The sequence below is a fragment of the Sminthopsis crassicaudata genome, chromosome 3 (genome assembly GCF_048593235.1).
Source record: "Sminthopsis crassicaudata isolate SCR6 chromosome 3, ASM4859323v1, whole genome shotgun sequence".
Taxonomy (NCBI): Eukaryota; Metazoa; Chordata; class Mammalia; order Dasyuromorphia; family Dasyuridae; genus Sminthopsis; species Sminthopsis crassicaudata.
The window spans coordinates 117,604,480-117,632,425 of record NC_133619.1 but is presented as its reverse complement, the minus strand read 5'-3'; the positions used below and the strand labels follow the sequence as shown (position 1 = coordinate 117,632,425).

The window sequence follows — 27,946 nt, the reverse complement described above, 5'->3', positions numbered from 1 at the left end:
GGAATAAACAGAATCTTAAAAAAAAATCTTAAAAAATATTTTACCTTATCTAGGTTTGTTCAATATCATACTGCATACAATTAAATGCTATAGTATACAATACTAATACAATAATAGCTGACATTTATGTAGAACTTAAAAGTTTGAAAAGCACTTTATTTGTTTTCTCATTTAATCTTTAGGACAACCCTATGTGAGGGAAGGAGGAGATAATAATCTCCATTTTACAAATGAGGAAACTGAGGCAGACCGTTACAGGGCTAGTGTTTGAGGGCAGGCTTGGACCTACCAGGTCCAAATGTGATTCACTAAACCATGCTACCTCTGGCAGTTTTTTTATACTCAGAAGGCATATATAACATGGCATTGAGCCCAGATGTGAACGTGGGTATAAACCTATAAAACACAGGAAATTGGCATAGATACCTGCTTCAAGAAAATGCTTTTTTTATAATTCCCGAATGGTTTAACTCTCTTTAAGGGGCCCAGAAAGAAGAATGTAGAATTTAATGACTAGACCAAATTCTACATTATTTTAAACCCATTAGTTGCACTCCATCCAGAATTTGGAAATGTATTTGTTTACCTGTACATTTTAAATTTGAGATATTGTGCAACATTGCTGATCTGTGGTTTAAGAAGTTTTGGGTTCAAATTCTGCTTTTGACACTATAACACTGGGCAAATTACTGAACTTTAGTAAGGTATTTTCTCATCTGGAATGGGAATGGCCCATACTAAGGAGCTGATCCAAAACAAATCTAAGGGATTCCTTTAAAGAATGTTGTTATCTCACCTTCTTCCATCTAGTTACTAGTCTTCTCTTCTAACAGAGATTTTTAAAGCAGTTTAGCAAAACTAATCAATGGACCCCATTAGACTGTATCTGATATATAGATAACATGGAATCTTTTTTTTTTTTTTTAAATATTCTTTGAAAACATGACTTGTAGAAAATGAATTAATTATAACTCAATAGAATTAATTGCACCCATGAAGATAAACAGGTTGTTTTAAATGCCTTAGAGGTCTAAATCTGGGTCTGTGCAATTGGGCCCAAATTTTTATTGAATAGCAATTGAGAGAAGTGGAGAAAATAGTAGGGCTGGGATTAATCATTCTTTTCCCAGAAAGACATTTATGGATCATCTGTACTTATGACAGACAAGGGACCCTTCTAATCCCGAGTTAACTTGTGGAGTTAAAATGGGAGTTCACTTTGAATTTTGAAAGTCATTGGAAATAACTTACACTTGAGGAGCTCTTGCATCCCCTCTCCCCCCTTTACTGAAATTGGAGATTTAGGTCATTGATATGCTTCACAAAACCATTGTACTGATTTGTGATTATATTCCCATCTAAACCACCATCCTGATGTCACTTCAAGTTTCTTACTTTATTTTTAAATATTTAAGGCAAATTAATTCTAGTAGATTTTCCTTTGGCTGGGTTGTATCATGTAAAACTCTATGGGGATTGAAGTAGGGCTTCATTTTGCTATAGTTTGCAGAGCCAATAAATAAGCCAGTTTCCTGATTTTACAGATTTGTTTTTGGTAATTACTCTTCTCCAAGGAAACCAACAGAAATGGGAAAGGCAATAGGCTAGAGGAATAATAGCAGAAATTTGCTTTGTATTTTCCTTATAAATGCAAGTATCTATCAGAGAATGAACTATAAAGGTGCAAAAAAGAAAATAAATATATAGTGTATGGCAAAATAAACACAAGGTATCTTCTGTCTTTTAAAGTGCAGTAATAAGATTATTAAATAAAAACATCTGTAAGTACAGCAATAGGTCTTAGCCTTGTACAAAATGAAACAAATGTCCTTATAATAATGTCTTTTTTCTAAGTGGATAAAATTTCTTTTCCTGGTAAATGAGGGTATTTTATTATAGTAATCACAGTGCATCTAAAGAAACTCTCTGGAACTACAGTTTTATAGCCCTTACTTAAGAAGAGGGAGTGACTTTGTAGTAGGAAAGCAAGCAAATAAGCAAGCAACCAAGCAACCTCCTATAAAGCTCCAGTATAGAGTGTAAGTGCCTTGAGAGCAGGGGCTGCATTTTGCCTCTTTTTTGTATCCCTTCCACTCAGCACAGTGCCAGACACAAACATAATAGGCCCCTAATAAATGTTGATTGATTGTTTGATTGATTGATTGATACTCAGATCTGCCCTCTTGGCTTTGAACCCCACCCAGCAAAGTAGTTAACCACAACTTCCTTTTAAATTTGCTTTTACAGAATCTCAAAGAACCATCCAAAATGCAGCATCCTATAGCACTTCCTTTGTAAAATAAATTTAGACCATTATGGTATTGTGTTTTTTTTGTTTTTTTTTAAAAGGTATTTAAGTATTTCTTGTGGTTTGTGGGATCTGGGTGACTTTTTACACTTTATCTGTCAAAACTATCTCCTGGCACAGTAATGAATCATTAATTTATGCAAAGTGTAATAAAGTTTTGTCTAGCAACATGATTAGAGTTTATTCATTGATAGTTTCAACAAAAAACTGTAGAAATGGAATTTAAAAAACCTAGATATTTATGTTTTGAGTACAATATTAGACATAAAAGTTTCCACTGGGAATAGACTGTAAGGATGTATTCCATTTTAAACTGTTTATCTTTACAGTTGTTTAATGGATTTGAACTATTTCTGTCTCTCACCCTAAAAGTAATTTTTTTTTCATCACAAACCTTTGATATGTGGGAAAGTTTCTTTTGCCATATTTCTACAAATGATGCTATCTTTGAAAAAGTCAGTTTTAGCTTGAAGAAATGAGTCGGTGCAGCCAGTAAACATTTATGAAGTGCCTACTATGTGCTAGGCACTGCAGATACAAAAAAATTAGTATGTTTGTATATAATGTGTTATGTATTATATACTATTTTGTTGATACCACAATGATTTATACCCTGTCACTGACTTTGGAGTGATCATTAATTATTCTTCTTTATTTCCCCTGCCCCATCCATATATATATATTTATACATATATATATATATATATGTATATGTATATATGAAGAGAGAGAGAGAGAGAGAGAGAAAGAGAGTTAGTTAGTTGGTTGCCAAGGCTAGCCAATTTTACCTTTATAACAACTGTTAGCTGTCTGTCCCTGTCTTTTTAATCACAGAAACACCATCCTAGCTCAGACCCTCCTCACTTCTTGCCAGGTCTGTTGCAAAAACCTTTTAATTGGTCTCTCTGCTGCCAGAAGCTCTCTTTTCCAATCCATTCTTTATTTAGTTGCCAAAATAATCTTTCTAAGGCCTAAGTCTCATTATTTCACCCTGGTGCTCAAAAACCCTTTCTCAAGATAAAAATAGAAATGCCTTAATTAGGCATTTAAGCCCCTCCACAACCAGGCTCTCAGTTACCTGTTCTCTACCTTCATTTACATCTTAAATCTATACCCCACCTTCATCTGCATTTCTATCCAATGTCTTTTCCCAACTTTATATCTGATCTCTTGCCTTCATGCATTTACATCGGGCGATTGATCTCTATTAGTGAATTGACTTCCTCAAAATTGATTTATCAGGATCTTCACTCCCTTCAATACTTCATTCAGGTGTTCATCTCCCCCTCCCCACAACTCCTGACTGTTAGCATTGTACGGCCCCAGTTTTTTGTGCTACATTAATCTGTATACCTTTTGTATGTCCCCAATGGGGAAAGTCAGCTCTTTGTGGCCAGGGACTCTCATTTTTGTGTGTAATTTGCACAGTGACTGGTCAGTTGTTTTGTAATACTGGAGAAACTGAGGCAAGATAGAGAGCAGAGAGTATTTAATATTTTATTTGAAATGGATCCATGGTTTAGTCCCAGGGCTGAATGATAATGTGAATTATCAATGACATATACAAGTGGCTCAGCTATAGGGGTAGACTGAGGCAGGGGAGAGTCAGAGCACTGAGAGCGGGAACACAAGGACTAAGAATCCACTTCTGACAGAGTGAGGGGAGGCAGGGGGGACATCTGATAAATTGGGATTACAGAATGGGGAGAGGCACCCAACATTCTGATGATGTCTAAGATGGAAGGTCTTTCTCCTTATCTGGACCTTCATGATTAGGAGGGAGGGGTGGTTTTGCAGGCTTGATAGGAACTGAGGCAGAACAATTCAGGGAAACCGAGGCAGGACAATTAGGGAAACTGAGTCAGGACAATAAAAGCAAACTATAACACAACAGTTTCAAGGTTTTCTTTGCAAAGATCCTGGAGTAGTTTGTCATTTTTTTCTCCAGGTCATGTTACATTTGAGGAAACTGAGGCAAACTGGTTAAGTGACAAGGACACAGATAGTGTCTGAGGCTGAATTTGAACTCAAGTATTCCTGATTCCAGGCCTAGTGCTCTATTTACTGAACATACACCCACCCTTCCTCCTCCTTTCTCCCCCCACCCCAGTTATCTCTGACTTGCAAGGAACCAGGTACTAAATTAATTTTTGTTGAATTCTCATCTTTTGCCAATTTTTATTTTTTCTCTACTAAAGTAATCTTTAGTGAGTAGGGTGTGTATATGTGTGAGAGAGAGAGAGAGGCAGAAAGAGAAAGAGAGAGAGGAAAAAACAAGAGAGAGAAAGAGAGAGACAGAGACACAGACACAGACACAGACAAACTAAGAAAAGTGAGAAAGGTAGTTGAGAATTGTGATGAAAAATGACCAAATGTTTCACTTTTTTCCTTACTATTTTTAAAATTAAAATTGTCAGAGGAAATATGGGAACTATAATGAAGTCTCCTATTGGACATTGGTTATAAAGACTACAAGCTCTTGGAACATTCTCACTGTTTTCCTTTTTTAATACTCTTGGGGTTCTGAAGGTCAGGAGGAAGCTATGGGTTTTTTTCCCCCTAAACGACATATGAAAATAATTCATCTCTATTTTGCTAGTAGAAATGTAGCCAAAGAGGCATGAAAATATGAATGAAAGAACATGTATTAATTATTTACTGTTTGTTATCACTAAACTCTGGGATTACACATAAACTAAGGCAATTCCTGCCCTCAAGGAGTTTATAATTCTAGGAGGAAGAAGGGTCCCATACAAGGAAGTGATGAGCAGAAAATGATATTTTTACAGTGATCTTAGGTGCAACCATAGGGGAAATAGATTAACATTTTTTTTTTTCTAGTAGGAATGACAATATTCCTTTAATTATGCTTCCAGAGCTGGAAAGGAGTGCTGACTTGGAAGGGACCAGAGAGACCATTTACTCCAAACCTTGTTTGTAATTAAAGAACTTGAGGGAGGCCCTATTACAAAGCAAAGCTTGGCTGGAGTCACTTAGATATAGTAAGATGTCCAGCACACCGAAAGAGCCCCAGGTCAGGAGACCTAGAGCAGAAAAGATTAAGTTCTTAAAGGATGAGCTGAGGTGGAAGGTTGTCAAGGTGTGGGGTTTGTCACCAAATGATGTGATTGGAGATCCAAGATGACATAGGTGATGTAAGCACCAAAAGTTGGGGTTCGGTCATGTGAAGAATTAAAAATGACCTTTCTTTTGGGCAAAAAGTAGATTTATTTTAGGGATTAGATTATAGATAATAGGCACCCGGAATGGTAAATATGAAATAGAGTGGGAGTTCTCAAGGGAACTCACAATTACCAGTAGAAAGGATGCACCCCAGGAAGTTGGGCTAAACCTTGAAAGGGACTCAGCACCCCCAAAGAGCTAGTTAACCCAAGGAGGAGAAGTGGGGTTGGGTAGTATAGTGGAGTTAGGGAGGATACCTCCTAGCATGGGGGAGGAGAAGTAGGAAGCATGGTGGACTGACCCAAAGGAGGGTGGCAGCCATGGGACGGCCCACAAGTAGGTTTTATGGTGAAAATTTAGCCTATGGGACAGACTAGAATTCCTACAGAGGATGGGTCTCAGGAGTTTGACATGGATTTCAGACTGGACCCACCAGGGGGCTCATGACCTCTCCATCCCAGCCTTCTACCTGCTTACTCCAGGGCTAACCACAGCTAACCTTGGAGACCTCAACTTCTAGGTGTGAGGTGTATTGTTATGCTTCTCAATCAAAGCTGGACATCTCTATAAATTTCCCTTTTTCTTCAAAGCATTTGAATATACTCAAATTTGATGTGGGATCGGTATAATCTGTCATGGATGAGCCTGTTGAGTTTATGTCTCCTTTAGATTTTCTGACAGGATAAATAGGAAAGTTTAATCATCTGAATCACTGATGGATTCTTTTCTATTCAAAACTACAGCCCTCCAGATTGACGGTAAAATAGTCTAGAAAGGTCATACCCATCAGAAAGAGCAGCAGGAGGCTGTCATAAAAAGGAACTTTTTGCCTGGGGCAGGAAAGTCCAGTCCGGACTACTGATGTAGCTTCTTCTCTATTGAGATGGATGGAGGTGGAACTGGTTCCATTTCACTATCTGGTAGTTTCCTGTTTTTATTAATCATTTTGCTGGTGTTTATTGGACTTTGCATTTTCTAGGTTGCTGAAGGACAGTGCCCAGGGGAAAATGCTAAATATATATGTATATGCTAAATGGTCCTCTAGTGTGATTGGATTTTAGGAGTAGAAAGGGCTCTGAGCTAGTCTCTACCTGAATAAGGAAGTCAAGTTCATGTGATTTTGAGCAATTCACTTAAGCGCTCAGATTTCAGTTTTCTTATCTATAAAATAACACCTTTGGCCTTGATGCTCTCCAAGTTTCTTTCTAGTTTCTAAACTGTTCATTTCTTTCTGGTTTCTCCCAACTTTACTCAACCCTTATTTCTCTGTCATGAAATTTCACTTCCTCTGGTCTTTTTTTTTTTTTTTTTTTTTTTTTTAATATTACTATATCCTTGAACAAAAAATAATGACTATTGAGTTTTTGCTTCTTAATTTTGCTTACTGTCAATAATTTGGCTAACCACTACACCCTGTGGGATCCCCAAGTCTTCAGGCTTTAGAAAATTTGCCTAGCAATAATCACCCAGTATGCAGTCTCTGTTTGAATTTGTGTTGAGTTCCTATTTTCTCCTCATTCATTTAAATATAGTCTGAATGCCTGCTGTCTTAGGGATGCTATTGGTTTGATTAAATGACACATTACAGATATTTAATATTACATATTTATGAGGGCCTTCTTTAATTGGTGTGAAGGCTAGGGTAGTTTTTTTTTTTTTTTTTTAAGTTTTTCAGTAAATCAGAGTGCTTACTCTGTGCTTTGCAAGGCTTCTTTTAGTCCAGACTTTAACAATATTTAACACATCTGAATCAAAATAGAGATGTTGGCCTGTGTTTGTTTCTTTTTAACCGTCTGTGGTTCCATCTGCCTTCCCGTTATTATGACCATCTTTCTCTAGCTCTTTAAAAATTGAAAACATGGCATGCTGCCTGATACTATGGTATGTCTCTGGGTCAGTCACTTTCTTGGGAGCTCATTGAGCTAATTTCATCAGAGATGTTCCCTATTATGAATTAGCACTGGATAACTTCATATATCTAAATGAATTATGGAAAGTCATATTATAAGGAAGTGATTGTTTTTGTTTTTTTAAAGCAGAGATCTGGGGAAATGGTGCACTTGTCATATTGGGGGAGGAAGGGGATTCCATTTCCATTAAGTTCAGCTGTGCATGTTGGTAATTAAAAAGGGGAGGGTTAATGAGTTTTAAGAAGGAAATGGTCATTGTGGTACATGTCAGAGACATAGTTTTTTGGGGTTTTTTCTTCACTACTGTCTTTTCAACCACACTCAGCCAGTAACTTCCTTTTGTGGAAAAACCAGGCCTTTTCAATGACAATTCAGGGTTAAAACTATGTTTCTCCAGTCTTTTTTTTTTTTTTTCTGAACCTTTTTTTTTTTTTTTTTTTTTTTTTTTGACATTCTGATATGAGTATGTCCTGACTGTGTCAGTCTTAAAGAACAGACTTGTCTATTTAATAATAGACATTGGGAATGGATCCTCCCAGAGAAAATAACAAGAGCTGGGATTTGTAGAACTCTTAAAAAGTTTTCAAAGTGCTTTAAGCACATGATCACATTTAATACAAAACAGCAGTGGGATATAAGTCCTCTTGATATTATTAAGCCCATTTCACAAATGAATAAAATGTGGCTCTCTGAGGTTAAATTGCTGATTAAGTAGCACAATTAGTAAGTGTGAGAGCTTCTGTATGAATTCAGTTTTTTTCTTGATTCTACATGCAGCATCCCTTATCCCAAACCTGAGGAAAAAGAAAATCAGAATCTACATTTGTGGACATCTGTCTGTATAATACTGTACTTGATTTTTGAAGTTAGCAGTGTCACATGTTATCGATGAAATCTTTTTTTTTTTTTTTAATTTTATTTTATTTAGAATTTTTTCCCCACAGTATATATGCATGAGTAATTTTTAAAAATATTATCCCTCGTATTCATTTTTCCAAATTATCCCCCCCCTCCCTCCACACTTTCCCCCCCATGACAGGCAATCCCATACATTTTACATGTGTTACAATATAACCTAGATACAATATATGTGTGTAAATACCATTTTCTTGTTGCACATTAATTATTAGCTTCCGAAGGTGTAAGTAACCTGGGTAGATAGACAGTAGTGCTAACAATTTACATTCACTTCCCAGTGTTCCTTCTCTGGGTGTAGTTATTTCTGTCCATCATTGATCAACTGGAAGTGAGTTGGATCTTCTTTATGTTGAAGATATCCACTTCCTCGATGAAATCTTTTTAAGAATAAATTTACATAGATACCTTTTATTTTTATGTCAACTAAATTTCTTCTAGTAGCTTCTCTTGTATCTCATCTCAGAAAGCTATCTTAATTACAAATTATATATATGTACCTACATATGTAGGTACATATATATAATTTGTAATTAAGATAGCTTATATATATAAAATTTGTAATTAAGATAGCTTTCTGAGATGGGATACATACATACATATACATATATACTGATATACATATGCACATAAATATAAGAGAGGAAGATAAAAAATAATTAGCTAAGCACATTAGTAAATCAAAATAAAAACTGAAAAAAAAATTAATTGTGGATCTTTTAGCTCTGCAAAATCTAAGGCACCTTCTCACTTCTTTGGGTCCATGACTACTCATTGTAATTTGTCAGTGTTTACTTTTGGGGGTTTTTTGGGGGGAAGGGTTCATTCCATGTACGTTGTTCCATAATTTTGATTCATATTGTTTTCTTAGCTCTGCTTACTTAATATAAGTTTTGCCATAATTCTCTTTATTAAATAACTTAGCATTTCTTACAGCATAGTAATATTTAGTTATATTCATATATCATGATTTGTTTAACCATTCTCCATTTGATGGTTATTTACTTTGTTTTTAGTTCTTTACTAACATGAAAAGTGCTGCTGTAAAGATTTTGGTGTATTTGAACCCTTCTTATTTAATGATTTCTGTGGAGTATACGCCTAGTAGTGAAATCTTTGAATCAAAGGATATAGATATTTTAGTCATTCTATTTGCATAATTCCAAATTGTTTTCCAAAATGGTTATATAACTTCACAGCTGCACCAACAGTGCACTCTAGTGGGTCTGTCTTTCCTCAACCCCTCCAACACTGACTAATCTCATTTTTTTTTTTTTTTATTTTGATCAACCTTCAGACCTTTGATTTCCATTTCTTTTGTTATTTAATATTTAAAGCATTATGTTATATAGTTGTTAATAATTTGCACTTCTTTCAAGAAATCTTTGTTCTTTTGAGAACTGGTTTTACATACATACATACATACATACATACATACATGCAGGCAGACATATTTGCATACGTATATATATTTCTAATTGACAATACATCTTAGATACCAAAGACTTGTCCAATAATTTTTATACAAAGAGTTTTTTCCCTATTCAACTGCTTCCCTGCTTATTTCAGATGCATTAATTTTGTTTGTGTGATTACTTTTCAATTTCATCTAATTAAAATTATTTCTTTTGTAGTTTTTAATTGCTTCTGTCCTTATTTGGTTAAGAATATATCTTCTACCCATAATCAATTAAGTCACTATCATGTAGAATATATAGATAGATAGATAGATATAAACACGTGTGTGTGTGTTTGTGTGTGTGTGTGTAAGTAATGTGTGTATGATATTTTTGGCACTAACATTGTTCATTCCGTGCTGTAAGGTGGGGCAAATGGAACTTTATCGTAGTATACTGATATTTAGAAGGTAATGACCAAAGCATGAAGCACTCAGGTGTCTTGTTTTATTTAGTAACAACTGAGTTTAGCATTAAGTTAATTAAAATTGTTAAAATAGGAAGCTGCAAAGCTAAAAAAAAGATATGTTTATGATAACAGAAAAGAACATTAAATGAGAGCCAAACTCTAGGTAATTGTAATGATTAATTTTGATCCTAGAGAACATAAAGATAAAAATGGAAATGAGATGAAGAAATAAAGGGACAAAATGTTTCATGCATGGTGAGACTGCAGGACTTTTTGCTCAGTTATATTGCTTTGTTTTAAGGGAGGAGATTGTGTCTCGAAATTACTGATAAAATTAAGACATTTATTGATAAAACATTTTAAAACTAGGAAGTTATCAAATGGCCTTCACCAAATAGGCCACCATACTTAAGGTGAGTTCTGCATCCCCCAACTCTTATCATCTGTATTTCCTATTCATTCAACTGAATTTCCTTTAAAAAGTAGATTTGATTCATATACTTAATTTAGTCTTGTTTTGTTCCATCTGAAGTGCCTAGTGTTTCAGTTCATGACCTCAGGCATTGTCTTGATTCCTTTTTTTCCTTACCCTACATATTCAAACATTTGCCAAATTTTGCTGTTTTTACCTTTTCAGTATCTCTCACATCTAACCCTTTTTCTCCACTCACACAGCTACCACCTCACTTCAAGCCCTTATTACATTTCTGCTTGATTATCACAATATCCTTGGGGTGCAATATTTTGTATGGAGGTGATTATTAACTTTCTATTAATGTAATGTATACTTTTATGTGTTTTCATCTGTTCTATTAGTCTGTTAGCCCCTAGAGGAGTGGAGTTTGTTTCATTCTTTGTGCTTGTAATCCCCAGTGCTTAAGCACAGTACCTGGCACCCGGTAGGTGCATAATAAATACTTATTAATTGATTGTGAAACTTAACTCAGCTGTGAGAAATGTTTGTTATTAACTCTTTCTTTTCTTTTCTTTTTTTTTTTTTTTTTCTTTAATATGGAACCTTGAGTGCATTATTGAAACTCTTTTGGCATGGTAGATGTCCCTTAGGATTCTCCTATCAGGATTATGGGCATTAAGTGAGACCTAAGGGTGGTATCATACCCATGGGTGTGATGTCTATCCCAAATTCACATAGCAGACTGAATACTTTTGTTTTATGGCATGGCCTGTGTTAAATTGGTTAAAGCTGATTAACATTAAAGCAACAACAACAACAAAAAATCTCAAAACCTGATTTAATAACTTGTACATCAAGGATTGTCAAACATAAAATTTTAAGAGGTAGTGGACTAAATCACCACTTAATGATTGTGGATAGGATTGGTTTACTCCTTTGGTTTACTTGTTGAATTTCTAATTCATGTGTCATTGAAATTCTTTGTTTATTAAGTAAATAGATGGACTTTTTCTTTTAATAACAACATCTTGAATTTCTGTAGTCTTCTTCTATTGATATTTTCCAAGATATTCTCTAATCTTCATTAACATCCTGTGAATAAGATAGATACAGAGTTTCTCACCCAGATTTTTGCAAATGGAGAAACTGAGTGTTCAGTGAGGTAAAAGAAAATTCATATGATTTACCCTTTAATCCTCTGCAGAGCCTGTGGCTGGAAAACAGTCTTCTAGTATTCCATACTTATTTTAGATCCACTTGACTAGGAGATTTCAGGGTTTGTTTGTTTTTGTTTGTTTGTTTGTTTGTTTTTTGAAGATGGAGAAATCATTTACAACCTTTTAATACTTTGGAACTCAAGCCCTTTATTTATTAGAGAATATAGACAGTAATTAACTATGGCTACATTTTATTTTAAAGAATCTTTCAAGATCTTCATATAACCTTTCAATTTTATACCATTTGAAAACGATTATACTGAAATTTATGGCATATGTACTAAATAGTGTAATAGATATATAATAAAAAATTAAGATCAAGCAGAAAAAAAGTATTAAGATTTCTAGTCTAAATTTTGAACTAAGTGTAAAAAACAGAGAATGTAATTAATCAAATTGACGCCTTGCACTACTATAAATTTCTTAATAACATGGATATCCATTTTATAGCTTCTTTTTCTTATGTATCTTATGTCAGGGTCTAGCTCGTTGATGGAGTTTGATGACTATTTGTTGATTATTATGTGGGTTGGTTATTAATATATGTCCTTTATATGATAGGAAATTGGCTAAGCAGAAACTGATACCTCCAGGGATTCTCAAACTATACTATGGCCCTCGAGCCAGATGCAGGGCTGAGGACGTTTATGCGGTAGCCAGGTTATGGCAAATGGGCTGAGGGATGGAGACAGAGTGTGAGTTTTTGTTTTTACTATAGTCCGGCCCTCCAACAGTCTGAGGGACAGTAAACTGGCCCCCTATTTAAAAAGTTTGAGGACCACTAGACTATCTGGTTGGTAACATCCCTTCCAACTCACAAATGCTGTTATTCTGTGATATTTGATAATATATAAAATAATAAAATAAAAGATATATAAAATATAAATATAATAAAATAATAAAATTAATATAATAAAATAAAATAGAAATATTTAAATGGGTATTCTTGAAATCTACATGTACAAATTTTTATGACATTGAAAAAATACTTATTAATATTTTTATTAAAGATAAGATCTTAGGTAAGGAGAGTATAAAATTGACTTGCCCATTTTACAGGATGAATCATTAAACTTGAGAATGTTGTTTATTTAGTTTTTTTTTTTTTCCTTAGAATGAAAACAACAATGCAGTGATCACCAATTAAAACATTTAGGTAGCATGCACAATGACCTCTGTAATAGAGTGATGATATTTAATATATCATTAAATATAAAATCTTCCCTCTTATAATAAAAACCAGGAAAATATGATGACTTCTTCATTATAAAGCCTAATTTGTTGGAGGTAGGAAGTAGAAGGGAGGGCATAAGGAGAGGATAAATATGGATAAATGAAATCTACTGATTATCCCATCTTGGTCTTTGGATTTGCTTAACAGGAAGCACAATCAACAGATTTTCCCTTTTCCTCTTTCTCTCCTTTCTTCTGCTCCTGTGGAGGTGCTAATGAGTAGTGAAATGGTAAAAGGTGGTGAAGATAATGGAAAGAAAAGGAGAAGCAAAGGTACCTAGTATTTTAAATTAAATAATAAAGTAAACAACATATTTCTTGCTTAGTTTTTTTTTTTAATAGTTGTTTTAAGCAATTGGCATATGATAATAGACGAAGTTAAAGGGTTCTTAGAATCATTGAGCTTGAGCTCAACTCACCCCAACCAAGGAAAGATGAAGTGCATTGTTAAAGGCAGTGATTGATTAAATGGTATCAGAACAAGGAGTGGGACCTAGATCTTGGAGTGCTCTTGACTCAGTCTCACACTGCTTCTTGTTTTGTTAAGATGATGTATGTCACTGTATTCATATATTGTATTTAATTTATCCTTTAACATATTTAACATGCATTGGTCAACTTGCCATGTGATGGGGGGTGAAGGAGGGGAAAAATTAGAACAAGAGGTTTGGCAATTGTCAATGATATAAAATTACCCATGGATATATCTGGTAAATATATTAAAAATTAAAAGAAAAAAAGATGATGTATGTCACATCAGAAAACCTGGATTAAGTTCTGACTCTGACAGTTGTTTAATTGTGTGGGCCGGTACCCAAACTTTTCTATGTTGCAGTAGCCTTGTCTGTAAAATAAAAAAGTTGGAATAGGGCTGAATAATCCACTTGTTGGATCTGTTTATAATGGGCATTTTTTCTTGTACGAGTTGGACTAACAGATGGCTGAGATTCCTTCTGATTTGCAATTTCTGTGATTCTACTTATAAAGGTGATTTCTGAGATCTTATTACAGTCTAACATTTTGTGATAGAAAACTTATTTATTATGAATAACAAGTTCTATTTTATCCCCTAATGGGCTAATTGCTTTTCAAAAGTGGATTATTGGGGAAGTTAGATAGTGTAATGCATAGAACACTGGTCCTGAAGTCACCTTTGGGCAGTTCACTTAACCCCGATTTTCTTGCCCCCCAAAAAAAAGGAAAGAAAGAAGATATAAGATGGATTGTTAAGTCAATGACTCCTACTCTGCCAAGTTAACATAAGGTACAGCAGGTGGCAACCAGGAGTATACTTAGAGATGTCACTGTAGATATAGAATATCATGCCCTTACTTTTTACTTTTCAGAAAGTTTTTGAGGTAAATATACTTTTAAGATACAAGTAAATATTCTCTGAAGGGAGAAAATTAGCTGTCTTTATCATTATTAGTTGTAATAATTAATGTGATTCATGAGTTGCTGTATGATACAGTGCTCAAGTTCAGATTTCTGACACATACTGGATCTATGACATGGGAGATGTTACTTAACTTTGCAGTGGGCACTACTATCCCTCTTCAGGATTGCCAGTTGTAAAACAGTTGCTATCTGCATTGGTAGAGAAAGTCACCTTATAGGTCCAAGACATTTTAAACCTAGAATGAGAGAAGGCTCCTCAAGTTCTTTATGTCTGCTTTGTTCTCAGGTGGTGAGAAAGTGAAGTCCATAGTCATAGCTTGTAGTGTCTTGAGTCAACCAAGTTTCAAGGAAGTCAGTAATTTTTAAGGAATACTACTAGCCTTACTTGCATGGGAGGAGGAGGTAGATTATTCTTGTTCTTTGGGGATGCTAAAACAGTAGCTATCCTTAAAGAACTTACCCACATAAATTCAATGCATCAGTAATTGTAATGTAATGGAAGTTAATCTTGTGAACTTTTTTTGGGCTAATAAACTTTGTGGAAAAAAATGAATGGCTGACACAGAAGGTTGGCTTTGTGAAGGTCCTTCTTTACTGTTGGTGTAATTTATGGACTTTTCACCTAACCTTGTCCAGACTAGCTCCTTCTCCCATCTTGTGCTCACAGCCTTGCCTCCATTAGCTTGTTCTCATTTACTTCTGCCCCTTTCTGATTCCCACAGTGTGGGATATAAGAATATCTACAGATGACACCCAGGAAAATTGTGATATAAAATATTGAAATCTTATTTTTTTTAATAAAAGCTTTTTATCTTCAAAACATATGCATGGATAACTTTCAACATTCACCCTTGCAAAACCTTGTGTTCCAAAATTTTTCCCTCTTTTCCCCATCCCTTCCCCTAGATGGCAAGTAATCCAATATATGTTAATAAACATGTGCAGTTCTTTTCTACATGTTTCTACAAATATGTTGCACAAGAAAAAATATGACCAAAAAGGAAAAAAAAATGAGAAAATACAAAATGCAATTAAACAGCAAAAATAGTGAAAATACTATGCTGTGATCCACACTCAGTTCCCATAGTCCTCTCTCTGGCTCTCTTTATCACAAGGCCATTGAAACTGGCCTAAATCATCTGTGAGCTTATATTTGAAAATTTGAAACAATACAGAAATAATAAGCTTATTTCCCACAAAACAATTTTTGATACCATGAAGATTTACACAGAAATTAATTCATTTAATACATGTAGATATAAACATGAGGAATTCATTTATACTTTTTGTGCTCCAGGCAAGATTATACATTTCAGTCATCCAATCAATAAGATTAAAGTCTTAAAAGTGCCTATTACATGCCAATTATTAGATGCTAAACCCTTGTGATACAAAGATAGAAGTGAAGAAGTTAACCAGTCCCCTGACCTTAAGGGATCTTAAATTTCAATAAGGGAGAAACATTGTACGTGTGTATGAGTATGTGTGTATGTATCACATGTGTATGTACATATGTATATAAATATCATTGTTTCAGTGAAAGAGATTGTGGGGTAGGAAGTGACAAATGTAAAAAAAAAAAAAAAAATATATATATATATATATATATATATATATATATATATGAAATTGTCTTTTACAGTTCATGCCCTGCTTTCTAGCTAGATTTTCACATTCATACATATTATATATATTATATTCATACATATTATATATTATATTCATACATTTATATTTATATGTACATAGATATATGCATATGTATTATATATTCTATTCAAAATGCATATAAGATAGTCTTGAAAGAGGAACTCTGGAGCCAGGAGGGTGTTGTGGATAAGTAAAGGTTTCATGCAGAAGGTGATATTTGAGCTGAATCTTGAAAAACATGAGGTAATAGTTGACTATATTTGTTGGTGGCAAAATTTACTAAACTAATGAAATCACAGATCCACATCCCATCTCAGCACCTGCCTCCCTGTGAATAATAAAAGAGGTAAACATTGACTGTAAAGCATTTATGGTTCCTTGAGATTGTAAGCATAGCAATTCTGAAAATCTTGAATTTCTCTAATTTTTCAAGTTAGGGTAGAAGGTGAGAAGTCAGTGACTTATGATTAAAATTATACCTATTTTGTGAAATTAAGAAAGACATACTTTTAAATTTGCTGTAACCACATTACAATTAGACTGATGATAAAAAGTTAGAATATTGTTCAAGTATGAATATGATAAAGTTCAGAAGGATTGGCTGGATCAAACAGACTATACAGATATAAATTAGAGCAGAAATACCTGTGAGAGAGGCTTTTTTGTGAAGGAATTTAGATGCTCAGTTTTCTTTTAGTGATAATTTCTGAGGGTCTTTTAAATAAAAAGCTGATAATACGCTGTGATAAAAAGACATAGCTTGTCTTGGAATTGGGATTGTGGGTGACTGGTATCTAATGAAGATATTGAAGCAAATAAATTTTGTGGAAATTTTCTATCTCAGTACACATATGAAAATCTACCAAAAATACTTCTAAATTGAGTATATAATTTTCAACAATAATCCTAACATATATACACAAAATATTTCTCATCTACTTAAATCATCAGGCCATTTTTCCTCTTTTTAGAGACTATAAAATTCACTTTTCATTTCTTCCTGAATGTTCAAGGTCATTTCTGCATCTTGTGTTTTTCAGACTTTATACCTGATTTAAGCTTTCTGAAGAGTATTGCTATCTTTTTTAAAGGACAGGTCAGTTTTGAATTGATGAGGTCCAACTCTGTTACCAACACACTAAAAGTTATCTCTTTCAGTCTGTCATATGAACCATTCATACATCCTTTTCTGAGATCTATTATTCTGTCAGAAACTAAGTCTATAAATCATCTATAAATTTGATTTGAAGATGACATAAAGCTGAAAGGCAACCAACACATTGGAGACAAGAAATCTAAGAATATTAGACTAAATACAAGAAGGTGAAATTTATGTAATAAGGATAAATGTGAGTATTTATACTTATGTTTAAAATGTATCAAAATAGTATGGCTAAATAGTAATTTTAAGAAAAGATGAAAAAAAAAAATTTTTTTTTTTAGCAGATTTTAACTTCCATACTAGTCAATGGTGTGTAAAAGTAGATTACATTTAGAGAGGCAGAGTACCTAGAACCTTGGCAGTGATTGGCTTACTGTATTTCTGCCCTGATGTAATCACTGTTTAGTTCTTGACATAATATTATGGGAAGAACATTGAAAAATTAAACAATGTCCAAAATAGATGATGAAGGGTTTTCAGAGTTAGGGTAAATTTAGGATAAAAGAGGACCAGTTGAAAGTAACAGAGATGCTTAGCTTGGAAAAAATAAAGCTTAAATAAAATATATCAATAATTAAAAAAAAATTAAGCACATTATTCCATGTACTAAGCTAAGTTCTAGGAATGTGAAGAAAAAAAAAATGAAACTGTACCTGCCCACATGGAATTTACATTTTGCTTAGGAGACAATCTATACAGTTTCTTTATACAAATTTTATGAATATAAAATATATGAAATTAATATAAATTTCATGAATATAAAATATAAACATAATAACTGCTGCAGGACAATGACAAAAGATTTCAGGTACTTGTATTTGTGTGTGGATTTGAAGAAAATGGCTTTTAAGGGGGAGAGAGTGTACTCTGAGGGAATGCAATCAGAGCTTCAGCAAGACAACTAGTGAAAAAGCAAGGAGAGATGCAGGATGAAATGTCACATATGGAGAAGAATAAGAATATTTTGCTTGGCCCATAGATTTCAGGTTAGGAAGGTAGTTTAGGACCAGGTTATAAAGGATTTAAAAGCTAAACAGAGGAGTTTATAGTTGATACCTAGAAACTATAAGGAATCATTGATTTTTATTGAATGACATGATCATATCTACAGTTTTGGAAAATTACTTTGGTAGTTTTATAGAAGATGCATTGGAAAAGAGAAAGACTGGAGTCAGGGAAACCAGGAGAGAAACCCCATTTTTGCAACAGGAACATGATATATCGGGCAAATATGTTAACTGTTTTCAATATTTTAAAGGTTGTCATAATGAGCAAGTAGACTTGTTCTCCTTGTCACTAAAGGGCAGAGTTAGGAATAATGGGGAGAAATTACAGAAAGATAGAATCAGTTTTCAAGTAGGGGGAAAAAACTTCTTGGCAATTAGAGTTGTTCCCCAAAATTAAATGGACTTCTCTAAGCTCTAGGAGATTGCTCTTCAGTGGAGGTTTTCAAACAAAGAATGAGTGTATAGAGGTATTTTTGTTCAGGTATTGAGTGAATTTTCATGGCTTCTGAGGTCCTTTCAATGATAAGGTTTCTAGTTCAGGCCCTCATTTTGCTTGTTTTATCTATTTCAAATACTTCTATAAAGTCTTTCTCTTTTCATCCTGTATCTGATCCTTTCAATCCTTTCTTGATAACTTCCATCAGAGTAATCTTCAATATGCAAAGATATTATCTTTGTTAGTCCTTTACTCAAAAATCTTTGGTGACTCCTTATTGCATATTAAATATGATTCAAACTTCTATCCCTGACTGTATCTTTTGTACCACCATGTCTTCAATAGTGCACTTCACCAGGTAGTCTTCTAAGGAGAATTTGGAATTTTTCATAGCTTCAACATGGTTGTGATTTTTTTCATCTTTGCCTTTGTTTATGTTTATTTTCCAAACCTAGAATGTTTTCTGTTTCCCTCTTTATGGATTTCTTTTGCAGCTTTCAAACCCTAAATCAGATGCTGCATCCTCCATGAAAACATCCTTGATTCTTGTAGACTTAGGGGTTCTTAATCTATTTTATATCTTGGGACCTCATTGGCAATCTGGTACTGAAATACATTTATCAAATAATTTTTTTCAAGTGTTCACAAACCAAGCATGAAGAAGTCTTGCTCTAGTTGGTAATGAATTTCTCTTTCTCAGAGGACATATAGGATTTTGTTTCCACCTTGTTAATAATACTTTTATCATGTTATATTTTGCATTGTGGTCATCTGTATCTGTTATATCTCATGAGGAATAAGACATCTTTTCTGAACTTTTTATATTACCCATTCTACACATAGTAGATCTAGTGACTTTTTGCATTATTGAATTTGAGTGATTTGACCGAATTTATTTAGCCTAGAGAAAGGGATGTCTGAAATGGACAGTAATGGTTTTTGTTATGTATAGTCAGAAATGTATTTGCTTCAAATATGGATTAAGACATTATCAGTAGAAATATAAATTACATTTTAGGATGAATTTTTGACATGAATTGTTTTGAGATGGTAGGCAGAATTACCAGAGATCTTGAGACACCTTCTTCTCTGGAGATTTTTGAAGAAAGGGTAAGGATCTCTTTCTGGCCATATAGATTTGTATTCCTCTTCTTGAGAGCAAGAACTGCTTTCTTTTCTTTTTCATTAAAAAAATCCTCTTTTTAAAAATCATAGTTACTTGCACTTAGTGGGTACACAATGTTGAAATAATGAAGGAAAAAATAGAGATCATATTTTATTCTGAGAGTTATAATTGATTTTCTTTCAGGAAACTTCCCTTAATTTTTTTTGAGTCTTTTAAATCTATAATAAAAACACTAGCTAACATTTTTAGGCTGCTTTTAAGAGTCTACAAGGCACTTGTTCTCAACAGACCTGTAAGCCAGGTAATATAAAATTGTTCTCCATATATTTGTTTTTGGTCTTTCTCTGTGACTTTGTGTTTGTCCTTCATTCTTGAAGAGGACCACAACATCAGGGAAATGATGCAATGAAATGCAAGTGAATTGGATTTAAGTGACAGAGGGCTGTTGAATTTACTTTCTCCTTCAGAGCCTTCAGGTAGTAAAGGCCTTCAGAGTACCCCCTTATATTACCTCTTCTTAAGCAGATTAGACCACTCATCTATACCTTATAGTTTTAGAGGGAATTGACTGGAACACTGAGGGATTAAGGGACTTGTTTATGATTCCATAGCTGAGGGATAGACACCTAGGTGATGCTCTCAAATAACACCACCAGCCCTGGAGTCAGGACTTGAATTCAAATGTAGCTTCAGATACTGATTAGCTATATGATCCTGAGTAAGGCATTTAACCCCAATTGCCTTTCCCCTCTTAAAAGAAAAATTCTACAGCTAGTATATGACTTAAGGGTTAATTCTATCCATGTTCACTATTTTTTAACTGAATTGTAAATCTTTTCTTTGTACAGAAATTTGGCATAGCAAATTTTTGTACCATTTCCAAAAATCTTATTTTCAGGAAAGGTTGATCTTTTAAGTTAAATACCAACCCCTTTCTATTATGAAGACAAACAATTGTGCTTTGAATTGTTCAGTATTTATTTCTGGAGTTTTTTAGTGTTAGGAATGAGGTCATTTAAAACCTCTTCTCTCTTTCTTACAGAGTTGAAATTTCAATCTCATGCTAATATGACTACTTTATATCTTGAGTCATGTTTAAACACTGAGTTTGTTTTATATATAGATCAATAATTGGCAAGCATATTTACTTTAGTGTATTGCTACAGGATGGATCTACACTAACATCAGGCTTTTCCTCATGTTAATAACAGTAAATGGCTTTGCATCTACTTGTATGCAACTTCAGGATTTTCTTTCAACTTGATATTTATTAAACCTGCCTTTAAAGCAATACCTTTATGCCTCATTGTGACATGAAGGAGATACTGGTTTCTTAAAAAAACTCTTTTTCACTCTCCCCCTCCCTCCCATTAAATTCTGGCATGTTTTTACCAAACTGGGAATGCTTGAAGTGTGGATTTGGTGATGGAATTTGTGACTTTCATCCAGGAGCAAATTTTAGCTGAACTCTGAGAGCTTCATCACGACTTTTGGCTGTAGAGCAATGTTTCAGCAGTAGAAGTCAGCTAGTCAATAAACATTTACTAAGTGCCTAGCACTGTGATAATTATTTAGGATACAAAGTCAAAAAATAAAACCTTCTGTTTTCTCATGGAATTTGTCAGGTGAAATGACACATAAAATAAATATAAAGTGTAGATGAGATAAAGACAAAATAATTTCAAAGAGCATGATAAGCTTGGGGGGGGATGGGATCAGGAAAATATTCCCTGCAGGAGTTGGCTCTTATGCTGATCTCTAAAGAATATTAGGGATTCTAAAAGAAGGAGGTGAGGGGACTTGACAAAACCATTGAGACAGCAGGTGAATTGTTGGGTATGAGTTACAGTAAACTTGCCAGTTTGGATGAATCATTGATTATATGGAGAGGAGTAAAGCATAAATAGCCTGGAAAGTTAAGGTTATACCAGATTGCGATGACTTTTAAATGCCAAGCAGAAAATTTTATATTTTATTCTAGAGGTAGTCGGGAACCAGCAGATCTTTTTTAGCAGAAGAATGATATGGTTGGAAGTGTCCTTTAGGAACATCAGTTGGACAGCTGAGTGGAGGATGAAAACAGAGATAGGAGATTTGAGTCAGAGGCCCATTAGGAAGTTATTGAAAGAATTCAGGTTAGAGGCAATAAGGGCCTGGACAAGAAATATGTGAGTGGAGAGGAGACATATGTAAAAGATGTAGTGAAAATAGAATTGAACAAGATTTGGCAGCTAGTTGGATAAAGGGAAAGTGATGAGTTAATGGTGACTGAAGTTGTAAACCTAGATAACTAGGATATAATGGTGTCATTGAGAAAAATAAGGAAATTGAGAGTAAACGTAAATATAAAGGGGAGACATTAAATTATGTGTTGGGCATTTAAGAAATTTGAGGTATCTTTATTTATTACAAAATATACTGTGAATAATTGGTCACTGGAGTAAATGAATGAGATTAAGGCAATAGATTGATTGATTGATCAGTCTTAGAATCATCTTCATAGAGATGTTAAGCGAACTCATGAGAGCTGGTTAGATTTTTGGGAGAGGTAGTCTGTAGAGAAAGAAAGTTAAAAGACAGAGACTTGCGATACATCCATAGTTACAGGGTGTGATGATTTGGCAAAGTAGTCTAAGAAGAAGCAAGGGGAGGGGAATGAAAAGAGGGCATTCTCACAGAAACCCCAAAATGAGAGAATATCTTGGAGAAAAGAATGGGGAACAATGACAAATAGTCTAGAGGTGATGTCAGTTAAGGGAAAATGGAAGAGAGGGCTCATCAGCGTGAATATGAAACAAAATATGAAATAAGGCCCTCTAAAAAGAGGAAAGAAGAGTCAGGGTGGATAGCTTAAGAAGAGAAGAAAAATTTTGGAAAATAGCTCTTGGGGGGAAAATTACTTTTGGTCAAAGAGATCTTGGTAGAGATGAATAAGCATAAATATATAATTCAAATAAAAACCAGTCTGCATGTTTGTGTGAATCCTTCCTCTTCCTCCATCACTGTTTAGTAGATTGTGAGTAGGAGCAGAGGAGGCAGATGTTGATGAGGAACATTTTAAATTGTAAATTATTTTCTTCATTAGTTAAAAGATCAATCAAAGATATCATCCATCTTTGAAGTGTAGACATTTGCCAAACACCTATTTTGTGCCTAATCTTGTGTTGGATGACACAGTATGTAAAAGAAATATAAGGGGTAGTCAGTGATTATAAGGAGTTTTGGTCTTGGTAAAAAAAAAAAAAAAATAGCGGAAAAAAGTGTAGATTTCTAGTTATTGCCCACTCTTTCCACTCATCACATTGAAAGAACTCTTCTCAAGTAACATTAAGATTGGCTTCCTCTAAACTCTGCTCTGATATGAGCTCCAAGAACCAGTATAACAAAGAATGTACTAATTAAAATGTCATCTCATTGAGTTTAAGTGCCATCGTGTCTTTCTGGATTGCTAGTTCCACAGATGGAGAAACTGAATCATTTAAAAACATTTTTATTGATATTTTAATTTTTTTACATTATATTGATTTTTCTTTATGCCCTGCCCAATCAAACCTGATTTGTAAAAAAGAAAAAGTCAATCAAAACTGACCGATGAGATATGCATCTGTTTGTGTATATAGATAGATAGATGTATATCTATATCTCTATATCTATATCTATATCTATCTATCTATATAAAAAACATGGAAGATATGTGGACATGTGATGGTTGGATATAATATTACTAATTGTATTTATTCAGTTGCATCTGAATTCAGTCGCCCTTTTGTATTGTTCTCATTCAATAATGTTGTAGTCTTAGACATAGTTTGCCTGGTTCTGTTTGTTTTGTTCTACTTGAATCAGTCCAAGTTTTTACATCTTTCTTTGATTTACCTCCACTTGTCTTTTCTTATAATGCAATACTATTTCAGGACATTCGGATATCATAAATTGCTCCACCAAAATCCAATCAATTGGAATCTGTTCTGCTTCCCACCTCTAATTCCCATTTTTTGTTGTTGGCTATCACAGAAAATACCGCTGCGAATGTCTTGGTGTATATGGGAGCTTTTTGTCTTTTATTTCTTTGGGTGCATGTTGCTAGTGGTAGTATTATTGTGTCAAAGAGTTCATGAAGATACTTTTGATCTCTCCCAGTACTTAGCACAATCCTCTGTACACAATGGTGTTTCAAAATAAATTTGTTATTCTGTCACTGTGTGATACCTAACACAATGCTCTCCCTAAACAATGGGCTATAACTGAGAACTTATTGATCATGTAAAGATGATCCTGGAAGTTTGTTGTGACTGCATATCTGCTATTTGGAGATTTATCAGCAAGAGCAAAAACTTGTCAGATTTTATTTTAAATTATTTAAAATAAATTTATATTTTGAAATCAATTATTTAGTATTTTTAAAAATTATCAGCAATTGCAAAATAGATTGGAAAAATGTAGTAAGAAAAGGGATGAAAAGACAACAGGATAAAAGAAAAAACCCTAAGTACGGCTAAGCCAGTCTAGTTGTAGAACCTTAAAGGTAAAGGTAAAAAATAAACTAATTTATTCTTATTTCCTATAATTATGACAATCCATCAAAAAGATAGAGTTCATCATGCCCAACCTGTAAAACCATATTTCTAGCTTGGAAATGTCCTTTAAACAAAAGTCCATAATTATTAGGCACAAGATCAAACAACACTTTCTGTATTTTCTTCTAATAGCTATTATTTTACTGTACTCAGGGAGCTGGGTAACCCTCTTTAGTTTCCTTTTCCAAAGAAATGTATTATTATGTTAGTCTTCCTTTCCAGGATATCTAGATCTTTTCTCAGAAGCTGTAAAATCTTTAGATTAAAATTTCCTCTTCTTTAGTTTGGAGATACAAGTTTATAAAACTCCTAAGTGTCATGGTTCTCAGCAGACTCCTAAAAGGTCAAGTGTTTGCCTGTTTGTATATGCTTGTATACTTAGGTTAGTTTGTGTGTGTGTGTGTGTGTGTACACACGTGCACATAGAATGAAGGTAGTTTATCAATGTTATTATAAGGTTAAACTTGCATGTGAAATTGTTTTAGACTAATTAATTTATTTCAGGGAATGAGGGAAAGGTGGTAGGAGGAAGTTAAAGTTATTTATATAATTATATTTATATAATTTATTTATATTATCTGTAGTTAGCCATTTATTGAGTTTTTACTGTCTTTTGAATATTTATCATGTTATTATTATTATTATAATATTATATAATTATATGTATGTCATATTCTCCATAGTTATTTAGCCATTTATTGAGCTTTATATTAAATCTTTTTAATATTTATTATTATTATTTATATAATCATATAATTATATTTATATTATACTATCCATAGTTATTTAGCCATTTATTGAGCTTTTGCTGAGTCTTTTGAATATTTCACTAAGCATTTGTGTGGAATAGAGAATGTCAAGAATTATAAGTCATGGACCCTGCTCATGAGGCATTTGCAGTCTAGTTGGGGATTTATTAGGAAACGCAAACACTGAACATATTTCAGCATGGCCAAAGTCATAGACTTTTTAGTACACAAGAAAAAGGAATGAATGAGGTAAGGAGAAAAAGTCGGTGTAATTGTTAGCTCCTTGTCTGTCCTTTGTTATCCCAGAGAAAATGATAACATACCTTGCAAGTGAATTGGATTTAAGAGAGGGAGGGCTGTGCAAGGTCACCTGCCTCACTTTCTCCTCCTGATTCACCTATATTCAGTAGCTACATGTAAATCAGGACAACTGGAGGTGGCCCTTGATGCTGTGGGAGACCTGAGCTTTTTTTCTTTTTCTGAGGCAATTGGCATTAAGTAACTTGCCCAGGGTCACACAGCTAGGAAGTATTAAGTATCTGAGGTCAAATTTGAACTCAGATCCTCCCTTTAACAGGTCTCTGTAAGCTCATACATAGAAGGCAGGAGCCATGCTTCCCATCACCCCTGTTTATTGCACAGGAGTAAAATGCTTCATAAAAAGTTGTCAGGTGAATGAGAAATCTCATAAGAAGAATGTGATTTCTGAGTGTGTTCTTTTAAATAGAAATGCTTTTTTACATGGGTAAAGGATGAGAGGAATGAAGTGTTATCAAGAGATGATAGTTACAGATCAGAGATATGCAGAGATTTAGATCTTTAGTCTTAAAGCACTGGGGGAAGGTAGCTAAAAACTAAAAGTAGCTAAAGTCTTTGCGAGGAAAGGTGGGAAGTACTAAGATGAGACAGGATAGCAGATAAAAAAACCTTCTGTTAACCGAGCAATTTCTGATCAGAGAAGAGAAGAGTCTGGCAAGGATCTTAAATGAGGGCAATAACATTATGAAAATTCTGTCAGAGATTTAATTTATTTTGGCAACTCTCATGAAATGTATTAGAATGGAGAAAGCCTGGAAGTATAGAAACCACTATTAGGAAACAATTCTGGTAATGTAGACAGTGTCAAGGACCTTAACCTATAGTTGGGGAAATGGAGAGGGATGGGTTGAATCTGAGATTACTAAAGGGGAAAGATTCAACAGAATTGAGGGAGGAAACTCGCATATCATGATGTTTGCATCAACAATCTTGATATCAGCCATCAATTATTTGGTTATCAGTTGCAGAGTTGTTTTTTTCCCCCCCAGGATCCACAAAACTGCCATATATCATGAATACACAAATAAACACATAAAAATACAAGAGGGATTCTAACCAACATCAGAATATACCACAGATATTAATAAATCCTGCTTTTTAATAAAGGTATTTGTGTACAAGAAAACTGTGTATGTAGTTGTAATATTGCTTAATTTTAAGATTTCTTTCTCTTTTATTGTTAAAAAGTCTTTTAAATTACACATTCTTTTTACTGTGTTTTTTTTTTTTTTGGCTGAAAATTAAATTAAGACAATAACTTCTTGGCACACTTGATAAGATGTTGTTTTTTTTTTTTTTTCCTATTTTTAACTGTAATGGAAATAGTGAGAAATTTAATGGCTTTGGTGTGCATAAATTTCATATCTTTTTTTTTTTTAAAGGGGTAGGTTTCATAGGTTAGAGCAGTTTGTAATTAACTGAAAAGCTGTCATTGTTTAAAACCACATAGTAAAATCAGACAGTGGAATCATGACAATTTACTTTTGATTATTTAAATAATACCATGAATTTTTATAAGGGTACTTAAAGGATGTTCATTTTTTTTATGAACAAACCAAAATGCAGATAAATTTAATTTAAGAAATTGGTATTTCTTAAATATTAATATAAAATTAATTAAAATATATACATGTATATGTTAAATATATGTATGTAATTAAAAACACAATCTGTTTAAAAATCATGACAATTGCAAGAATTTGTATACCTTATTTTACCAAAATATTATATTTTAGGGTTTTTCCCTTCTCTAATAGAACATTATTAAGTTATCCCCTTCACATCCCAGGAAGTAAGTGTGTGATGCCCCCATGTTTTAGAAAAATTTTGTGCCCTTCCATGGTACCAGAGAAATCTGAATGTTTTCCTTTTTTATTTTATGAGGTGTTTACCTTATTGTAAATTTTAGATTGATACAATATTATACATATATTTTATGTATTTTTGAGTTTCTAAACTTTCCCTGTATTGTCAGTGCCTTTGCCAAAATCCTCCAAAACTCACATTTAATTTCGTTTTTAACTTTTTTTTATCTCTCCCTCACTAATTTTTTATGCCAACTGATAATATATTGAAACGTAGATGGAGAAAGTAGTGATATAGAAGGAATAGATGTAATTAAGAAAAAAATCTAACCTAAGATACTTGTAATAACAATAGGTGGTGGAGTGAATAGACTACTCAGTAAGGAAGGAGAGTTCAAATTCTTTTTCTGAAATTTGTTATTAATAAGAAACTAGGCAAATTACTTCACTTTTCTGGGTATTTTCCTCAAGTATACAACCAGAGGATTGGACTTCATGGTCTCTTAAGTCCCTTCCAACTTTAAATCTGTGATTTTTTAGTACTGTGAAGAATACAAGCTCCTTTTCAGCTTCTCTTTGTATTTTATTGAGTTTAACAATATGTTTATGCTTATTCCAAACATATTTTAAATCAATAATTGTTATCTGCATTTACTTACAAAGTTATTGAA

At 33.6% G+C, this 27,946-nt stretch overlaps 1 protein-coding gene across 11 annotated transcripts in view; it reads left to right on the top strand.

Annotated features, from left to right (window-relative positions):
- Nucleotides 1–27,946, top strand: part of KLF12 (KLF transcription factor 12) — a 536,656-nt gene that overhangs the window by 104,469 nt on the left and 404,241 nt on the right. The window contains exon 2 of one of the 11 annotated variants that reach the window (XM_074299254.1): nt 13,196–13,320. The exons of the other annotated variants lie outside the window; for them this stretch is intronic. The gene's annotated coding sequence lies outside the window, so the exon portion shown is untranslated. The remainder of the gene's footprint in view (nt 1–13,195; nt 13,321–27,946) is intronic. 11 annotated transcript variants of the gene reach the window in all.